At 44.7% G+C, this 20,363-nt stretch overlaps 1 protein-coding gene and 1 pseudogene across 3 annotated transcripts in view; one reads left to right on the top strand and one right to left on the bottom strand.

Annotated features, from left to right (window-relative positions):
* The window catches only part of LOC134910441 (uncharacterized), a 145,545-nt gene that overhangs the window by 119,942 nt on the left and 5,240 nt on the right, over window positions 1-20,363 (top strand). The window lies entirely within an intron of this gene.
* On the bottom strand, window positions 5,057-5,175 carry LOC134912951 (5S ribosomal RNA; annotated as a pseudogene).

The raw sequence follows: 20,363 nt of genomic DNA, 5'->3' as shown, positions 1-20,363 counted from the left end.
CTGAACACAAGGGAACAAGCTGCAATTACACAGACTCACCAGCGGCAGCAGACAAGAGTATTCTAAAACAGAGCAACAGGAAATCCTGGCATGCAAGACAACTTTATAAACATAAAATAGGAATGAACCACTACCTGTGGTTCATAACAGTATCCCCTCCTTAAGGGTGAGCTCCGAGCACCCCATGACACCCACGGGGAACATAAACAGAAGTATAACATGAAATACAGAACAAAACTGCAAAACAGGAATGAGCCACAGCCGTGGCTCATAACATTACCCCCCCCCTTGAGGAGGGGTCAAAAGACCCCAAAATTCAGAGTATCCAGAACAAGGGATACAAAAAAAAAACCTGACACACTGGTCTAACAGACAAGAAAACAAAAACAAGCTGTAGCAACAACTTGTAACAGTGCCCTCCCCTTGATGGTGGCCACTGGACACAAGACAAGGGGAAAAAACAAAAAAAAACAAAAAACTTTTTTTTTTATCAAGGCAAGAGTCAAAAATTATTTCTTTTTCTTCTTCTTCTTTTTACAAAGCTCTTTAGGTCTGACCAAGGTAATTCCCCACACATTGTCTGAACTGATGGTACCACCCAGCAAGGCTGCGTTCAAATCAGAGACAGGTCTCTTACCCTTGGGAGCTGAACTTTCTGGTAAAGTACTATTATTAGAAGAAGAAGTCAGAAAAGCACATCCTGCAGTCAAAACAACGGGCTGAGACTCTTGTGCTGAGTTTACAGTATTTGGTGGACTCTCAGTATATAAGACGGGTGACCTAGAGGAACCTGAACCAATTTCTTTGGAACCATATCTTTTAATAATTGCATCACTGAATGCTAGGGGATCCTGAAGAATGGGATCTTCAGCTTTCATTAGGCTGGTCGCCCACTCAAAAGGCTCTCCTCTAAAAGAATAAATCAGATAAAGCACAATGTTCTCTGAAGTGATGCCCAGAAATGGTCTAGACAACATAATAATGTAATAGTGTTTGTAAAGTGTCAAAAATTGGGCTAAGTCCCCATCAAAGATTATGGATGTTGAGATATCAGAGTCAGGATCTGTTTCCTTCTCATCTGACTGACTGGAGTGCTTTGCTAGGACCTGGTCACTATTGACCTTACTCGAGGCTGAGACTCTCTGAACCCCACCCGGGGCAGTGACTTTCTGAACCCCACCCGGGGCAGTGACTTTCTGAACCCCACCCGGGGCAGTGACTTTCTGAACCCCACCCGGGGCAGTGACTTTCTGAACCCCACCCAGGGCAGTGACTTTCTGAACCCCACCCAGGGCAGTGACTTTCTGAACCCCATCCAGGGCAGTGACTTCCTGAACCCCACCCGGGGCAGAGACTTCCTGAACCCCACCCGGGGCAGAGACTTCCTGAACCCCACCCGGGGCAGAGACCTCCGGGAACCCCGCTGGGGCAGTGGCCTCCGGGAACCCCGCTGGGGCAGTGGCCTCCGGGAACCCCGCTGGGGCAGTGGCCTCCGGGAACCCCGCTGGGGCAGTGGCCTCCGGGAACCCCGCTGGGGCCAGCACCTCGGATTCTTTTACTGGGACCGGGCCGTTGGCCTCCCTGACTGGGATCGGGCCATCGGCCTCCCTCTCTGAGTCGATAATTATCGAAAGTTCTCCCGGGACTATGACTTCCAGGACTTTTGCTGAAGCAATAACGTTCAGATCCTCCACTAATGCTATGCTTCTTAAGTTCTTTCCTGGGGAAGCGACTTCTAGACCCTTCTTTGGGGCTGCGTCTCTCGAGACCCCACTTGGGGATATTACTTCAAAGATCCCTTCTGGGGTTTTGCTTCTCGAGTTCCCTTCAAGAACTATGGTTTTAGAGACCCTTTCTTGGGTTGCGCTTTTCAAGTCCCTACCTGGGGTGACAGCTTCTGAGACCCCTTCCGGTATGGACACCTGAACTATAATATTTGATGTCCCTCTATAAGCTAGGGCATCGGGTACCGCTCCAGCACTCTGGGCATCGGGTACCGCTCCAGCACTCTGGGCATCGGGTACCGCTCCAGCACTCTGGGCATCGGGTACCGCTCCAGCACTCCGGGCATCGGGTACCGCTCCAGCACTCTGGGCATCGGGTACCGCTCCAGCACTCTGGGCATCGGGTACCGCACCAGCACTCTGGGCATCGGGTACCGCACCAGCACTCTGGGCATCGGGTACCGCACCAAGAACCTGAGCATCGGGCACCACTCCAGGACCCTGGGCTACGGGCACCACTCCAGGACCCTGGGCATCGGGCACCACTCCAGGACCCTGGGCATCGGGCACCACTCCAGGACCCTGGGCATCAGGCACCACTCCAGGACCCTGGGCATCGGGCACCACTCCAGGACCCTGGGCATCGGGCACCACTCCAGGGGCTTGCAACTCCGCTTCCACAGGAACCTCAAGAGAGGAGAAAAACATTCTTTTTTGATTCCTGAATCTATAATGGGGCTCCCTTGCCCAAGGACCCCAATTATAGGACAGAGAGCTTTTTAGTGTGGGTTGTGTGACAAGTACCTCTGCCACAGTAGAGACAGGAGTAGGTCTTGTATCCTGACTCAACTTGGCCAGAGGGCAAGACTCGTCACCACACTTTGGCTTGCGCAACTCACAGGTCTGCAGATAGTGGCCTAAACCCCCACAATATAGGCACAAGTTTAAGTTTCTGCGACGCAGGCGCTCCTCTTCTGAGAGCCTGGGCCGCAGAAAACTTTTAAATCTTTTCTCTTCAATTAAACCAGAGGATTCTCTTGTCACCATACTGTGAACAAGAGTCTCTTTAGAGATAGATGTACTCTCAACGACTTCTGGCAAGATGAGCAAGATTTTAGTCAGTAGGTTTTGCAGTTGCTTTAGGGATTGCTGCAAAACTTCTAGTCGCTCTGGTCTCAAAGCACTGAATACAGAGTTCAGGGCTGTGAGAGATGCCTGCAGGGCTTGCATAGTAGACATAGGAGGATTTAAAACTAGACAAGACAAGACAAGACAAGGCAAGACTAAATTTTGCTAAACAAAACAAGACTTTTTTTTTTTTTTTTTTAAACACCGGACTGGATTCTAAACACTGGACTGGATTCTAAACACTGGACTGGATTCTAAACACTGGACTGGATTCTAAACACTGGACTGGATTCTAAACACTGGACTGGATTCTAAACACTGGACTGGATTCTAAACACTGGACTGGATTCTAAACACCGGACTGGATTCTAAACACCGGATTCTAGACAAGACTGGATTCTAACACTGGACTGGATTCTAAACACCGAATTCTAGACAGGACTGGATTCTAGACTAGACACTGGACTGGGCCAAAAAAGAAAAAAGTTTTATTTCTTTTTTGTGGTATGGCTGGTGATAATGTTAGGTTCCTGGTGCTCAGAACAAGGGAGATGTTATGAAGCGAGTCCAGAGCACCAGGACGGAATGCTGGGAAAGGGGAATGGAAAGGGAATAGCCCCTGGCGCCCTATCTCCGTTGTCTCACCCGTGCTGTCAGTACACTCTTGCGAGACTATGGTTGCTTGAGCCCATGGCAGCCGCGTTTGAAGGGCGGATTACGTCTGCCCAACTTCGATGCCCCCTCAGGTCTTAATGAGAGACAAAGAGTGAACCGAGACAGGGTGATAACAAGGGGCCCTCTGACTAAACAACAAGGCCAGGGGCTACTAACAAACCTAAAACCAAAGTATGTGCGGCTTGCCGCCAAAGGAAAAGAACAACAAAGGAAATGCTGACCACACACCGACAATACTCTTGTGTACCGGCGGTGACAGCATAAGCAGAACCCTCTGCAAAACACCAGTGACAGAAATAATAAGGGAATACAGCGGCCTACGCCAACGGACGCGGCCGTGCCGCTACTCACGGAACCGGTACGAATACTGGCAAACGGGCAGGAACTCCCAATGCTGCTGACACAGACTCTCAGAACTGGAGGACAGGCAGAATCCCAAACGACAGACCGGTGGACACCAAGAAGCCAGAAACTTGCACAGGCAAAGGTACTGGACCTCAGGACAGGAACGCCTCACGGCAGGACACGGGATCAGACATAGGAATCGACACAGGGACTGACACAGGAAGCTCAGGAACTAGCAGGAACCAAGCTCAGAACTCAAGCGGACTGAAAACCCAGGAATATCACCAGCATCTGTGAATTGCAAACAGCCAGCATATAACAGAGAGGCCTAATTAATAATCCCATGCAGCTGCCTTGTTGCAAGATTCCAAACTGACCAGATGCAATTAGCAGCCAGGTGAGGCTGAACACAAGGGAACAAGCTGCAATTACACAGACTCACCAGCGGCAGCAGACAAGAGTATTCTAAAACAGAGCAACAGGAAATCCTGGCATGCAAGACAACTTTATAAACATAAAATAGGAATGAACCACTACCTGTGGTTCATAACAGTATCCCCTCCTTAAGGGTGAGCTCCGAGCACCCCATGACACCCACGGGGAACATAAACAGAAGTATAACATGAAATACAGAACAAAACTGCAAAACAGGAATGAGCCACAGCCGTGGCTCATAACAGATACACTGGTATCTATGTACCCACAAACGTGCCAACTTATCTATATCTCTTAGGGATAAGATAACACCAAAGGTGTGACTGCATTAATCTGAATAGTGAAAACTATGCAGATTATAGGGTGAACCAATCAACTGATTGATGGGTTGAAAAATTGGAAATGTTCTGGTTAGTCTAAGGTATTAGACTTATAGGGGGATGTAGACACTAGCTCTACACCCAAATCCTCTCCTACCAGCACAAGCTAGGCTTGTTTTAATGAGACCCCAATGGGTCACTGGACCGGACTGATATTAGGAGTATAGATCCTAACATATAAGTACGAGATCGACCTCTCTGGGACCGTGTACAAGTATAAACATATGTTTAAATTGATCAGCTTCCCTGATTATTCAGAAACAGTGATATCTGAAAACAATTTACAAATTGTAACGGGGAAAAGATAAAGAGATGATTGTAGAAAGAACGTGGTGATCCTGCTGTTGGTGTAAAGTCGAGATAGGTCATAAATTACAACACCGGGTATTCTCTGGGGGTCCCCCTAACAGATACTGACCCAGCCCACCACCGTTTTGCTTCCAAGATCGGACGAGATCGGGCTCTGTCGGTGGGGTATGGTAGTAATTCCTGGACACAGGTGTAATCGACTTACCAATGAGAGTGCACCTAAGGAAGATTTGCAAAGAACAGTAAGCAGAAAAGGAGGAAGAAAAAGGGAAAACACATGCGGATCTACTATCTACGTTAGACACAAGATTACCCGTGAATCATAGATGAGAGTCCGCGGATGTAGGTAGGTGGGAAATAAAAGATAAGTAATGGTGGAGAATTGGGCCAAAGTGTGTGCCTGGGAAAAATATGAAGGCACTGGATCAAAATTGGGACTTGCAAGTCTAGACAAGGGTTTACAATAATAAATGTATTCTATTGCTCTAAATTATGAGTAACCACAAACTGGCATTTTAGCCCATAGAGTGTCAGATGGTCCCAACTCCTCACACACGCATATGTATTAAAGACTTCCTATTACTGGGCTGTCCAAGTTCTATTGGCCAGCTACCAGGGGAGTAAGTACAGAACAAAACGTAGGTGGGTGCTTTAAATGCGGTAATTCCTTTTGATGCTGCCCCGTGATGTTTAATCAGTTCTCATTGCCTCCTGCTGATTGATATTGGCATACCGTGTCCAATAAACAAGGTATAATCCCGTTCCCAAATTGTGGGTCGGCGTTAAATGGTCAGGTTAGCTGTCAGTATACACATATAGTCAGTAGTGATGTGCACCGGAAATTTTTCGGGTTTTGTGTTTTGGTTTTGGATTCGGTTCCGCGGCCGTGTTTTGGATTCAGACACGTTTTGGCAAAACCTCCCTGAAATTTTTTTGACGGATTCGGGTGTGTTTTGGATTCGGGTGGGTTTTTACAAAAAAAACTCAAAAACAGCTTAAATCATAAATTTGGGGGTCATTTTGATCCCATAGTATTATTAACCTCAATAACCATAATTTCCACTCATTTTCAGTCTATTCTGAACACCTCACACCTCACAATATTATTTTTAGTCCTAAAATTTGCACCGAGGTCGCTGGATGACTAAGCTAAGCGACCCAAGTGGCCGACACAAACACCTGGCCCATCTAGGAGTGGCACTGCAGTGTCAGGCAGGATGGCACTTCAAAAAAATAGTCCCCAAACAGCACATGATGCAAAGAAAAAAAGAGGAGCAATGAGGTAGCTGTGTGACTAAGCTAAGCGACCCAAGTGACCGACACAAACACCTGGCCCATCTAGGAGTGGCACTGCAGTGTCAGACAGGATGGCAGATTTAAAAAATAGTCCCCAAACAGCACATGATGCAAAGAAAAAAAGAGGTGCACCAAGGTCGCTGGATGGCTAAGCTAAGCGACACAAGTGGCCGACACAAACACCTGGCCCATCTAGGAGTGGCACTGCAGTGTCAGGCAGGATGGCACTTCAAAAAAATTGTCCCCAAACAGCACATGATGCAAAGAAAAAAAGAGGCGCAATGAGGTAGCTGTGTGACTAAGCTAAGCGACCCAAGTGGCCGACACAAACACCTGGCCCATCTAGGAGTGGCACTGCAGTTTTCTAGTGAGAGGATGAGTGCTTCCATCCTCATATGAATCTGAACCACTAGCCATGAACATAGGCCAGGGCCTTAGCCGTTCCTTGCCACTCAGTGTCGTAAATGGCGTATTGGCAAGTTTACGCTTCTCCTCAGACGCTTTTAATTTTGATATTTGGGTCATTTTACTGAACTTTTGTTTTTTGGATTTTACATGCTCTCTACTATGACATTGGCCATCGGCCTTGGCAGACGACGTTGATGGCATTTTATCGTCTCGGCCATGACTAGTGGCAGCAGCTTCAGCACGAGGTGGAAGTGGATCTTGATCGTTCCCTATTTTACCCTCCACATTTTTGTTCTCCATTTTTACTACTACAATGCAGCACAGATATGGAGCGTTTTTCAGGCAGAGAACGTATAATACTGGTGGTCACTGGTCAGCAAAACTCTGCACTGTACTCCTCCTATATAATACTGGTGGTCCCAAGTCCCCACAATAAAGCAGTGTGAGCACAGATATATGCAGCACACTGAGCACAGATATGGGGCGTTTTTCAGGCAGAGAACGTATAATACTGGTGGTCACTGGTGAGAAAAACTCTGCACTGTACTCCTCCTATATAATACTGCTGGTCCCCAGTCCCCACAATAAAGCAGTGTGAGCACAGATTTATGCAGCACACTGAGCACAGATATGGAGCGTTTTTCAGGCAGAGAACGTATAATACTGGTGGTCACTGGTCAGCAAAACTCTGCACTGTACTCCTCCTATATAATACTGCTGGTCCCCAGTCCCCACAATAAAGCAGTGAGCACAGATATTTGCAGCCACCTGAATAAAACTGAGAGGACGCCAGCCACGTCCTCTCACTATCATTTCCAATGCACGAGTGAAAAATGGCGGCGACGCGCGGCTCCTTATATAGAATCCGAATCTCGCGAGAATCCGACAGCGGGATGATGACGTTCGGGCGCGCTCGGGTTAACCGAGCAAGGCGGGAAGATTCGAATCTGCCTCGGAACCGTGTAAAATGGGTGAAATTCGGGGGGGTTCGGATTCCGACGAACCGAACCCGCTCATCACTAATAGTCAGTTTTACTTTCAGTATGAATCTTGCTTGTGGCGACTTCCTGGGGACAAAAAATGTCCCGTAGTCCCTTAATTTGCACTGCTATTTATTAGGCAATTGAAGAGTAATGTACATATACCCATACCAATGCATTTGGTGTGTAAGAATTAGATAAGGCAATATGAAAATACCGGTCCCTGCCCAGGTCCCTGGGTCAGTCTGAGGTTGATAGGATCTGGAAAATACTCCTAGCATCCTTGGTCCACAATGGAAATGCTGGAAAACGCGTTTCACCCATTCTGCGGGCTTGTTCACTTCCAATGCTGTGGTGTAAATGATAGCTCAGGTTTAAAAACCCTGTTAGGCAGTCACCAGCCAATCCCTGAATGTGTTTAATTGGCTGACTGTGTCATCATAGCTCGGTTCGGCGGAAATGACGCGCTTAGGCTGGTTGCTAAGCAACCCTGATGCTGTGCCCTCCCGTGGGGGAGAGAGAGGGAAGAGATTGGTATTATCACTTCTAGGGAGAGCGCTCATGTCACTCTTGCCACGCTCATGAAAGCCACGCTAACTAAGTATCCGTTGTCATCTGAATATGCTCGGCAACATCGTCCTTGTTGTCCGTGCTGTGACAGCTACGTCACATCCTGCTGTCAGTGGCTGCTGGTATCTCTGTAACATGTTGCTAAGCAACCGCGGGAATTACGTAGTTAAGCTAGTTGTTAAGCAACTCCGATGCCATGCCCTCCCATGGGGGGTAAAAAGGAGATTGGTATTACCTCATCTAGGAGAAGCGCTCATATCATCCTTCCCGCAGAGTGTCCTGATAGCCACGTTCACTTTCATCTGAGTGTACCCGGTAACATAGTCCTAGTTGTTCGTGCTGTGACATCCACGGCACATCCTGCTATCAGTGGCTGCTCGTGTCTTTGTATCATGTTGCTAGGCAACCGCAAGTGCACATCCGTGCGGAGTCCGGCTGTCAGATGTGTCTTAAGTCTCGGCTTCATATTGCTGGGCAGCGGTGCATAATAGTTTCAGTTGTCATTTAACAGCTGGTCTATTCCCTGTTTCATTCGTAAAATATCCCATTTCTCATTTTACAGATGGATTAGTTGTAGAGAAACAGTATTTGACCAGATGCCAACTTGTTAGCCAGGGTGGTCGCCGCACTATATGATGATATATAGGGATATGAACCACATACTAAGTCTGTAAGCCCCATACATAAGTGAGTAAAGTAGCAGTATGGTCCTGGTAAGCCCATATAGTTCAATAGTTGGCTACATTGTCAAAGTGTTAAAAATAGAATTTTTTTGACATATATTTTTTGATTTTTTGATTTTTATGAATTTTTTTGAATTTATCTGGTATTAACTTATTGCATAATTTACGGTGTTTAGTTTATTATATATTTGGATTTAATACCGCCATGTTTACAGGCATACCAATATATACAAGCCATCAGCCCATTATGAAGAGAAGGTGACTATCGATGAGAGACTGATAAAGTAAAGACAGGCAGAGCACCTATATTGCAGCCGATCCCGGCCTTGAACCCATACCTAGTGTAGATGGTTTAGGCATAACTGAAGTAACACGTCATGATATGGGCTGAATGATAAGTGAGTCAAACCCAAAACAATAACCAGAATTATATATGACCTTAGAACTAACAAATGAATAGAGTAAATTTAATAAGTAATAGATGAATAAGATACTAAATTCATACATTAACATAAACATAAAGAAATAAGTTAATAGTTAATCTGGATGTTCGGTAACTGCTAAGTATGTCAAAAAGGTATATAGTCTATACCACAGGTTCTCAAACTCGGTCCTCAGGACCCCCCACGGTGCATGTTTTGCAGGTCTCCTCACAGAATCACAAGTGAAATAATTAGCTCCACCTGTGGACCTTTTAAAATGGGTCAGTGAGTAATTAATACACCTGTGCACCTGCTGGGTTACCTGCAAAACATGCACCGTGTGGGGTCCTGAGGACCGAGTTTGAGAACCACTGGTCTATACCATGTCCCCACTGATACCAAGTATCAGGCTGGAGATTAAATTGATGTAAGTGAACCCTTATCAATTATGAAAATTTCTTAATGATCGCTAATCGTGAGCTCATTGCGTTTAAATAAAGGAGGTGGTTAGTCCCACCTATGGGCTAGGTAATCTTATTCTCAGTGTGGGTGATCAAACAAGGATGGTGTGCATGTGAGTGGACTGGGGATCTCACTGGTGATGTGACTGTGAAATGTGACGGTGATAATGAGGACCCAAATTCCTTGGGCGTGAGGGGGAATGAGCGCAAAATAAGAGTGATGATACACGTGAAAAAGTGGGAAAACACACAAAAGGGTGTAACGGCTAACTAAGGTGACAGTGCAAGTAGTGAAGAGTTGTACATAGTTTTGTGATGAAATCAATGGATTGAAAGGTAAAAGAGGTGTAAAGCTGAAATGTCTGGTTCAGACTACGTGAGTGTCTTACTGGGAATCCATTCGTATCAAGCTTGATCTCTATGTGCAGTGATTAAGTGTTATTGAAAAAGAGAAGTTATTCTATTCGTGGGGTTGTAACATCATGGAGTCATATACAAAGTAATAAGGTTACTTGTGTACCTACAAATAGGCACTGTAGTTTATGCTTTCATTGAGACCCATCGGTTTGTATGTGTTGAGTTTAAAGATCCACTCTGTTTCTTTCTTCAATAGTTCTTTGCTAAGATCTCCTCCTCTGATGCCTAATTGAACTTTTTCCAAGCCGAAAACCTTTAGTTCTTTCAAGAAATCTGTGTGGCAGAAGTGAAAATGCCTGGCTACCGAGGTCAATTTTCTCATCCGTATGAGATTGCTGGCAGCATTACGACAGGTTCCCACATGTTCTAATACCCGCTCCTTGAATTTTCTGGTCGTCATTCCTACATACCTCAAATTACAACTGCATTCAATGCAGTAGATCAGACCTTGCGTGCTGCAGTTGAAATATTGTTTTATAGGTATGAGTTGGCCATAACGGTCTGGTATTGAACTTATTTTTGCCATCTGGGGGCAGGCTTTGCAGTGTCCACACGGGAACGTACCCCTCGTTGCATTCGACTTCGCTGTCATGGGTTGGAAATGACTCCGTACCAGGAGATCCTTGATGTTCCTGGATCTCCGCCAGCTCATCTGGATGTTGGTATCTATCAGTGGTGCCAGGACCTTGTCAAGCTGAAGTATGGGAAGATGTGTCTCAATGGCTTGCTTAATCTGTTTCCATTCCGGGCAGAAGATTCCAATAAATCTACATTTATCATCTGGTTTGCTGGGAGTTTTGGTTGAGAAGATTAGGGTATTCCTGGGTGTCTTGGTTATTTCCTTACAAGCTCGTTTGACTGATCTTTTACTGTAGCCTCTCTCGTGTAGCCGATGGGATAGTTCCTGACTCTTGATTTTGAATACTTCCTCCTCCGAACAGTTCCTACGGAGTCTTAGGAACTCCCCTTTAGGTATGTTCTCTACCGTTGGCGGGAAGTGTGCGCTCGTTTGGAAAAGTAAGCTGTTGGTAGATGTTTCTTTTCGGTAGAGTTCTGTTGATAAATTGCCTGCAGTGGACTTATAGATGTTGATATCAAGAAAGGCTACTTTTTCCTGGTTGATGGTATGTGTAAGCTTTATGTTGAGATAGTTGTTATTAAGGAGCTTGATAAACTCCACCAAGAGGTTTTGGTCCCCATCCCAGATGACAAAGATGTCATCTATGTATCTGAGCCATAACATGACGTGATCTGTGTATTGGTCATTGGTATCTGTGAAAACATACTTCTGCTCCCACCAACCTAGAAACAGGTTCGCATATGTTGGTGCACATGCTGCCCCCATAGCTGTACCCTTAACTTGGAGGTAAAATTGCTCCTGAAATGTAAAGAAATTTTTCTCTAATACAAAGGCCAATAGGCTATGCAAGAAATCACCGAAGTCACCTTGTTCATTTCTATCCAGAAAGAACTTGGCTGCCTCTAGTCCAGCCTGATGGTGAATACTGGTGTAAAGCGCTTCGACATCCAAGGTTACCAGTAAAAAGCTATCCTCAAAGGTGATGTCATTAATTTTTTGAAGTAGGTCCGAGGTATCTCTTAGATATGATGGTAACTGTAGAACGTATTCTCGGAGATGTAAATCCAGGAAATGACTTGGTTGTTCAAGGAGGCCTCCGTTTCCCGACATAATGGGTCTCCCAGGGGGTTTCCTCAGATCTTTGTGTGTTTTTGGGAGGAGTTAGCACGTAGGTGTTCTGGGATTTTTGACTGAGAGGTAGGCATGTTCTTGTTTAATGATAATGCCTGACGTCAAAGCCTCTCCAATGAGACTGATGTACTCGCTCTGAAAACGTGTAGTTGGATTGCTCAGTAATCTTTTATAACACGTAGTTTGTTTCAGTTGTCTCAGTGCTTCTGTCACATACATGTCTGTCGGCCAGAGCACTATTTTGCCTCCCTTGTCTGATGGCTTGATTATCACGTCATCCCATTCTCTTGGCTCTCTCAGTGCTTCTTTTTCATCACGAGGTAAGTTCTGAGGAAAGTAATAGTATTTCTTATCCATTCGATGTTTGATCAGATCAAATTCTTTGGAGACCATATCCAAAAAGACCCGGATTTCTGGACTATTCGTGTCCGGGGGAAAGAAAGTAGATTTTGCTCTGCACTTAGGGCGGTTTCTCCTGACACAGAGCTGCAAGATACAACAATGGCTTACTGTACTGTACAACTATATACTGTTGGTCACCAAAATGCTGCACTGTAATACTATATATACTGCTCACAAAAATGCAGCACAGATATAGAATGGATACTTGCAGTGACAAAGAGCTGCAAGATACAGCAATGGCCTACTGTACTGTACAACTATATACTATTGGTCACCAAAATGCAGCACACTGAGCACAGATATTTGCAGCACACTGAGCACAGATATGGAGCTTTTCAGGCAGAGAATGTAGATATTTGCAGCACACTGAGCACAGATATTTGCAGCACACTGAGCACAGATATGGAGCTTTTCAGGCAGAGAACGTAGATATTTGTGTAGCACACTGAGCACAGATATTTGCAGTACACTGAGCACAGATATGGAGCTTTTCAGGCAGAGAGCGTAGCCACATCCTCTCTGTTCAATCTCCAATGCACGAGTGAAAATGGCGGCGACACGCGGCTCTTTATATAGAATACGAATTTTGCATTCGGGTTAACCGAGCAAGGCGGGAAGATCCGAGGCTGCCTCGGACCCATGTAAAATAGGTGAAGTTCGGGGGGGTTCGGATCTCAATGAACCAAACCCGCTCATCTCTAGTAATAACTAGAGATGTGCACCGGACATTTTTCGGGTTTAATGTTTTGGTTTTGGATTCGGTTCCGCGGTCGTGTTTTGGATTCGGACGCGTTTTGGCAAAACCTCCCTTAAGAATTTTTGTCGGATTCGGGTGCCCATCTAGGAGTGGCACTGCAGTGTCAGACAGGATGGCACTTAAAAAAAAAAAAAAGTCCCCAAACAGCACATGATGCAAAGATATATATTAAAAAAAAGAGGTGTAAGATGGAATTGTCCTTGGGCCCTCCCACCCACCCTTATGTTGTATAAACAGGACATGCACACTTTAACAAACCTATCATTTCAGCAACAGGGTCTGCCACATGACTGACTGAAATGACTGGTTGGTTTGGGCCCCCACCAAAAAAGAAGTAATCAATCTCTCCTTGCACAAACTGGCTCCTCCTCATCTTCCGATTCCTCACCCCTTTCACTGTGTACATCCCCCTCCACACAGAGTATTAATTCGTCCCCACTGAAATCCACCATCACAGGTACCTGTGTACTTTCTGGAGGCAATTGCTGGTAAATGTCTCCACGGAGGAATTGATTATAATTAATTTTGATGAACATCATCTTCTCCACATTTTCTGGAAGTAACCTCCTATGCCGATCGCTGACAAGGTTACCGGCTGCACTAAATACTCTTTCGGAGTACACACTGGAGGGGGGGCAACTTAGTTAAAATAAAGCCAGTTTCTGCAAGGGCCTCCAAATTGCCTGTTTTTTCCTGCCAGTATACGTACGGACTGTCTGACATGCCTACAGTGATGCAGTCACTCATATAATCCTCCACCATTCTTTAAATGGTGACAGAATCATATGCAGTGACAGTAGACGACATGTCAGTAATCAAGAAGTTCCAGTGCTGATCAAGCAAAAAGCTCTTACCAAGTACTGGAGGATAACCTGCACCGAGATTAATTAATAATAGTTTGCGTTACAAAGTTGGGGTGCCTTTCATTCTATCCATTCAAACCCTGGTTTTGGGGGTTCACACATGTATGTGAGAAACAGAAGGGTTGAAGGCTCCAAAAGGTGCTACCACCTGGATTAAACAAGGATATGAAATACAAATCCCCAAGGAAGGGGAAGGACAAAAGAAACCAGGTATAATTCAAGGTGCACTCTACCCAACTAACAATTGCGATTATAATTTGACGAAAGTGTATATCCACAACAGTAGTAGCAAATATCGGTTCAAATGCCCATGACCTAAATTATTGCCTGATATTATTTTTCTTGTGGGACTGAATATGTCCTTTATTAATAGAGCGAAATATCAAAATCAAAAGAAAAATATGTGATAGAAAATAAACATAATGTGAATAAAGATTTAAAAACAAAGCTAATGTGTTATTCCCTTTATGTACTTCCTTATAATTATTTCAAATGTACATACCCATGCATATACTTATACAGCACTGTATCAGTGCTAAATTGATTGAAGACTTATAATTCCCACGTTAGGTGGAGCTGGTACCACGTATTATAGAAGGAAATATATTACCCTGCTTTTGAGTCACGAACTAATATTCAAATATTGCAACAATGAAACTCTAATCCTATCATGCACACTTAAAGTGTAGTGAGGTATTTATTAATGTAATAAACTGGGATAGATGAAACATTGTTGCTAAGTATGTGACTCATGCAATGAATCCTGGAACTATGCACAGTACAAAAGCCTTGCAATGTAATATATACTACCCACACACAGAGGGAGCTGTTTGGGGATATATTTTAGAGTGATAGCATATATAGAGTCATATGCAGATATATGAATTAATCTCTCATTAATAGTGTCAGTCCACAATAATAAATTCGCCTTATTACACTATATTGGATTATGTCTGCTCAGTGAATCACGGTAATAATTAAAGCCCGCTGGTCATATTTATGACGTAATGCAGAAAGATATTCGGTAACTATGTGGAAAAGATAGATTAATATCTCCTGTATAATGTCAACATTATACAGGAGATATTAATCTATCTTTTCCACATAGTTACCGAATATCTTTCTGTATTACGTCATAAATATGACCAGCGGGCTTTAATTATTACCGTGATTTACTGAGCAGACATAATCCAATATAGTGTAATAAGGCAATTTATTATTGTGGACTGACACTATTAATGAGAGATTAATTCATATATCTGCATATGACTCTATATATGCTATCACTCTAAAATATATCCCCAAACAGCTCCCTCTGTGTGTGGGTAGTATATATTACATTGCAAGGCTTTTGTACTGTGCATAGTTCCAGGATTCATTGCATGAGTCACATACTTAGCAACAATGTTTCATCTATCCCAGTTTATTACATTAAGAAATACCTCACTACACTTTAAGTGTGCATGATAGGATTAGAGTTTCATTGTTGCAATATTTGAATATAAGTTCGTGACTCAATAGCAGGGTAATATATTTCCTTCTATAATACGTGGTACCAGCTCCACCTAACGTGGGAATTCTAAGTCTTCAATCAATTTAGCACTGATACAGTGCTGTATAAGTATATGCATGGGTATGTACATTTGAAATAATTATAAGGAAGTACATAAAGGGAATAACACATTAGCTTTGTTTTTAAATCTTTATTCACATTATGTTTATTTTCTATCACATATTTTTCTTTTGATTTTAATATTTCGCTCTATTAATAAAGGACATATTCAGTCCCACAAGAAAAATAATATCAGGCAATAATTTAGGTCATGGGCATTTGAACCGATATTTGCTACTACTGTTGTGGATATACACTTTCGTCAAATTATAATCGCAATTGTTAGTTGGGTAGAGTGCACCTTGAATTATACCTGGTTTCTTTTGTCCTTCCCCTTCCTTGGGGATTTGTATTTCATGTCAGTAATCGTTGGCAGGTCCTTCAGTTCTGACCAGATGTCAGCTATCGCTCCTGACTGCCCTGCATCACCGCCAGTGGGTGGTTTTGGAAATGTTATCCTTTTCCTGACAGCTCCAGTGGCGTGAGAAAATGATGGAGGAGCTGTTGGCGGGTCACATTCCGCTTGACTTGACAAGTGTCTCACCAGCAGGTCTTTGAACATCTGCAGACTTGTGTCTGCTGGAAAGAGAGATACAACATAGGCTTTAAACCTAGGATCGAGCACGGTGGCCAAAATGTAGTGCTCTGATTTCAACAGATTGACCACCTGTGACTCCTGGTTAAGCGAATGAAGGGCTCCATCCACAAGTCCCACATACCTAGCGCAATCGCTCCATTTTAGCTCCTCCTTCAATCTATCCAGCTGCTTCTGCAAAAGCCTGATGAGGGGAATGACCTGACTCAGGCTGGCAGTGTCTGAACTGACTTAACGTGTGGCAAGTTCAAAGGTTTGCAGAACCTTGCACAATGTTGAAATCATTCTCCACTGCGCTTGAGTCAGGTGCGTTCCCTCTCCTTTGCCTATATCGTAGGCAGATGTATAGGCTTGAATGACCTTTTACTGCTCCTCCATCCTCTGAAGCATATAGAGGGTTGAATTCCACCTCGTTACCACCTCTTGCTTCAGCTGATGGCAGGGCATGTTCAGGAGTGTTTGCTGGTGCTCCAGTCTTCGGTATGCGGTGGCTGAATGCCGAAAGTGGCCCGCAATTGTTCGGGCCAACGACAGCATCTCTTGCATACCCCTGTCATTTTTAAAAAAATTCTGCACCACCAAATTCATTGTATGTGCAAAACATGGGACGTGCTGGAATTTGCCCACATGTAATTCACGCACAATATTGGTGGCATTGTTTGATGTCACAAATCCCCAGGAGAGTCCAATTGGGTAAGCCAATCTGCGATGATGTTCCTCAGTTTCCGTAAGAGGTTGTCAGCTGTGTGCCTCTTATGGAAAGCGGTGATACAATGCGTAGCCTGCCTAGGAACGAGTTGGCGTTTGCGAGATGCTGCTACTGGTGCCACCGCTGCTGTTCTTGCTGCGGGAGGCAATACATCTACCCAGTGGGCAGTCACAGTCATATAGTCCTTAGTCTGCCCAGCTCCACTTGTCCACATGTCCGTGGTTAAGTGGACATTGGGTACAACTGCATTTTTTAGGACACTGGTGATTCTCTTTTTCTGACATCTGTGTACATTCTCGGTATCGCCTGCCTAGAGAAGTGGAACCTAGATGGTATTTGGTACCGGGGACACACTACCTCAAGCAATTCTCTAAGTCCCGTGAACTAACGGCGGATACCGGACGCAAGTCTAACACCAACATAGATGTCAAGGCCTGAGTTATCCGCTTTGCAACAGGATGACTGCTGTGATATTTCATCTTCCTCGCAAAGGACTGTTGGACAGTCAATTGCTTACTGGAAGTAGTACAAGTGGTCTTCCGACTTCCCCTCTGGGATGACGATCGACTCCCAGCAGCAACAACAGCAGCACCAGCAGCAGTAGACATTACACTCAAGGATCCATTGGAGGAATCCCAGTTAGGAGAGGACAGCAAGTGACAAGTGGCCTGCAGGACTATTGGGGTTCCTGTCTGAGGAAATTGACACTGAGGGAGTTGGTGTTGTGGTTTGCAGGAGCTTGGGTACAAGAGGAAGAAGGGATTTAGTTGTCAGTGGACTGCTTCCGCTGTCACCCAACGTTTTTGAACTTGTCAATGACTTCTGATGAATGCGCTCCAGGTGACGTATAAGGGAGGATGTTCCTAGGTGGTTAACATCCTTACCCCTTCTTATTACAGCTTGACAAAGGCAACACACGGCTTGACACCTGTTGTCCGCATTTCTGTTGAAATAATTCCACACCGAAGAGGTGATTTTTTTTTTGTGTTTTGACCAGGCATGTCAATGGCCTTATTCATCCCACGGACAACAGGTGTCTCCCTGGGTGCCTGACTTAAACAAACCACCTCTCCATCAGAATCCTCCTTGTCAATTTCCTCATCAGCGTCAGCAACACCCATATACTCATTCTGGTGTACTTCAACAGTGACATCTTCAATTTGACTATCAGGAACTGGACTGTGGGTGCTCCTTCCAGCACTTGCAGGGGGCGTGCAAATGGTGGAAGGAGCCACCTCTTCCCGTCCAGTGTTGGGAAGGTCAGGCATCGCAACCGACACAATTGGACTCTCCTTGGGGATTTGTGATTTAGAAGAACGTACAGTTCTTTGCTGTGCTTTTGCCAGCTTAAGTCTTTTCATTTTTCTAGCAGGAGAATGAGTGCTTCCATCCTCATGTGAAGCTGACCCACTAGCCATGAGAAACATAGGAGAGGGCCTTAGCCGTTCCTTGCCACTTCGTGTCATAAATGGCATATTGGCAAGTTTACACTTCTCCTCAGACGCTTTTAATTTAGATTTTTGGGTAATTTTACTGAACTTTTGTTTTTTTGGATTTTACATGCTCTCTACTATGACATTGGGCATCGGCCTTGGCAGACGACGTTGATGGCATTTCATCATCTGTGCCATGACTAGTGGCAGCAGCTTCAGCACTAAGTGGAAGTGGATCTTGATCTTTCCCTATTTTACCCTCCACATTTTTGTTCTCCATTTTTTAATGTGTGGAATTATATGGCAGTAATATATCTGGAATTAGACGGCAGTAATGTCTGGAATTAGATACCACTAGATAGATACCAGATACCACTGTGACTGGAATGATGATGACCTATGCACAGTGACAGGACACTACCACAGCACCCTACAGCAGCAAGATGCAGCACAAGACACTGGACTTTTAGTCACCGCAATGCAGCACAAGACAATGAGTAGTGATACTGAGCACTGATGAGGATACTAGAACTGACACTGGGCAGCGAGAACAGCACTGGACTACTGTACTGTATTATATACTGGTCACCACAATGCAGCACTGATACTGAGCACAGATATTGAGCACTGATGAGGATACTAGAACTGACACAGAGCAGCAAGATACAGCAATGGACTACTGTACTGTACTACTATACACTGGTCACCACAATGCAGCACTGATACTGAGCACTAATGAGGATAATCCTTGAACTGACACGGAGCAGCAAGATACCGAAATGGACTACTGTACTGTACTACTATATACTGGTCACCACAATGCAGCACTGATACTGAGCACAGATATTGAGCACTGTTGAGGATACTAGAACTGACACGGAGCAGAAAGATACAGCAATGGACTATTGTACTGCAGTATTATATACTGGTCACCACAATGCAGCACTGATACTGAGCACAGATATTGAGCACTGTTGAGAATAATAGAACTGACACTGGGCAGCGAGAACAGCACTGGACTACTGTACTATACTACTATATACTGGTCACCACAATGCAGCACTGATACTGAGTACAGATATTGAGCACTGATGAGGATAATAGAACTGACACGGAGCAGCAAGATACAGCAATGGACTACTGTACTGTACTACTATACACTGGTCACCACAATGCAGCACTGATACTGAGCACTGATGAGGATAATACTAGAACTGACACGGAGCAGCAAGATACCGAAATGGACTACTGTACTGTACTACTATATACTGGTCACCACAATGTAGCACTGATACTGAGCACAGATATTGAGCACTGTTGAGGATACTAGAACTGACACGGAGCAGAAAGATACAGCAATGGATTATTGTACTGCAGTATTATATACTGGTCACCACAATGCAGCACTGATACTGAGCACAGATATTGAGCACTGTTGAGGATAATAGAACTGACATGGAGCAGCAAGATACAGCAATGGACTATTGTACTGCAGCATTATATACTGGTCACGACAATGCAGCACTGATACTGAGCACAGATATTGAGCACTGATGAGGATAATACTAGAACTGACACGGAGCAGCAAGATACAGCAATGGACTATTGTACTGTAGTATACTGGTCACCACAATGCAGCACTGATACTGAGCACAGATAGTGAGCTGATATTGGGCTATTCAGGCAGAGAACGTAGCCACGTCCTTTCCGCTCAATCTACAATGCACGAGTGAAAATGGCGGCGACGCAAGGCTCTTTATATGGAATCCGAATCTCGCGAGAATCCGACAGCGGGATGATGACGTTTTGCCTCGTTCAGGTTTTGCGAGTAAGGCGGGAAGAACCAAGGCTGCCTCGGACCCGTGTAAACCACGTGAAGTTCGGGGGGTTCGGATCTCGACGAACTGAACCCGGTCATCTCTAGTAATAACAGACATAGAGGTAGGAAGGCCTTGCTCGTAAGCTTACAATCTATAGGGAATGAGGAAGCATACACAAGGATAGGCCCTATCTATAGCATAGCGGTCCCACCTGATTGCAAAGACAGT

This window comes from Pseudophryne corroboree, chromosome 4 (genome assembly GCF_028390025.1).
Source record: "Pseudophryne corroboree isolate aPseCor3 chromosome 4, aPseCor3.hap2, whole genome shotgun sequence".
In the NCBI taxonomy this organism is placed as follows: Eukaryota; Metazoa; Chordata; class Amphibia; order Anura; family Myobatrachidae; genus Pseudophryne; species Pseudophryne corroboree.
This window is presented reverse-complemented; position numbering and strand designations above follow the sequence as displayed.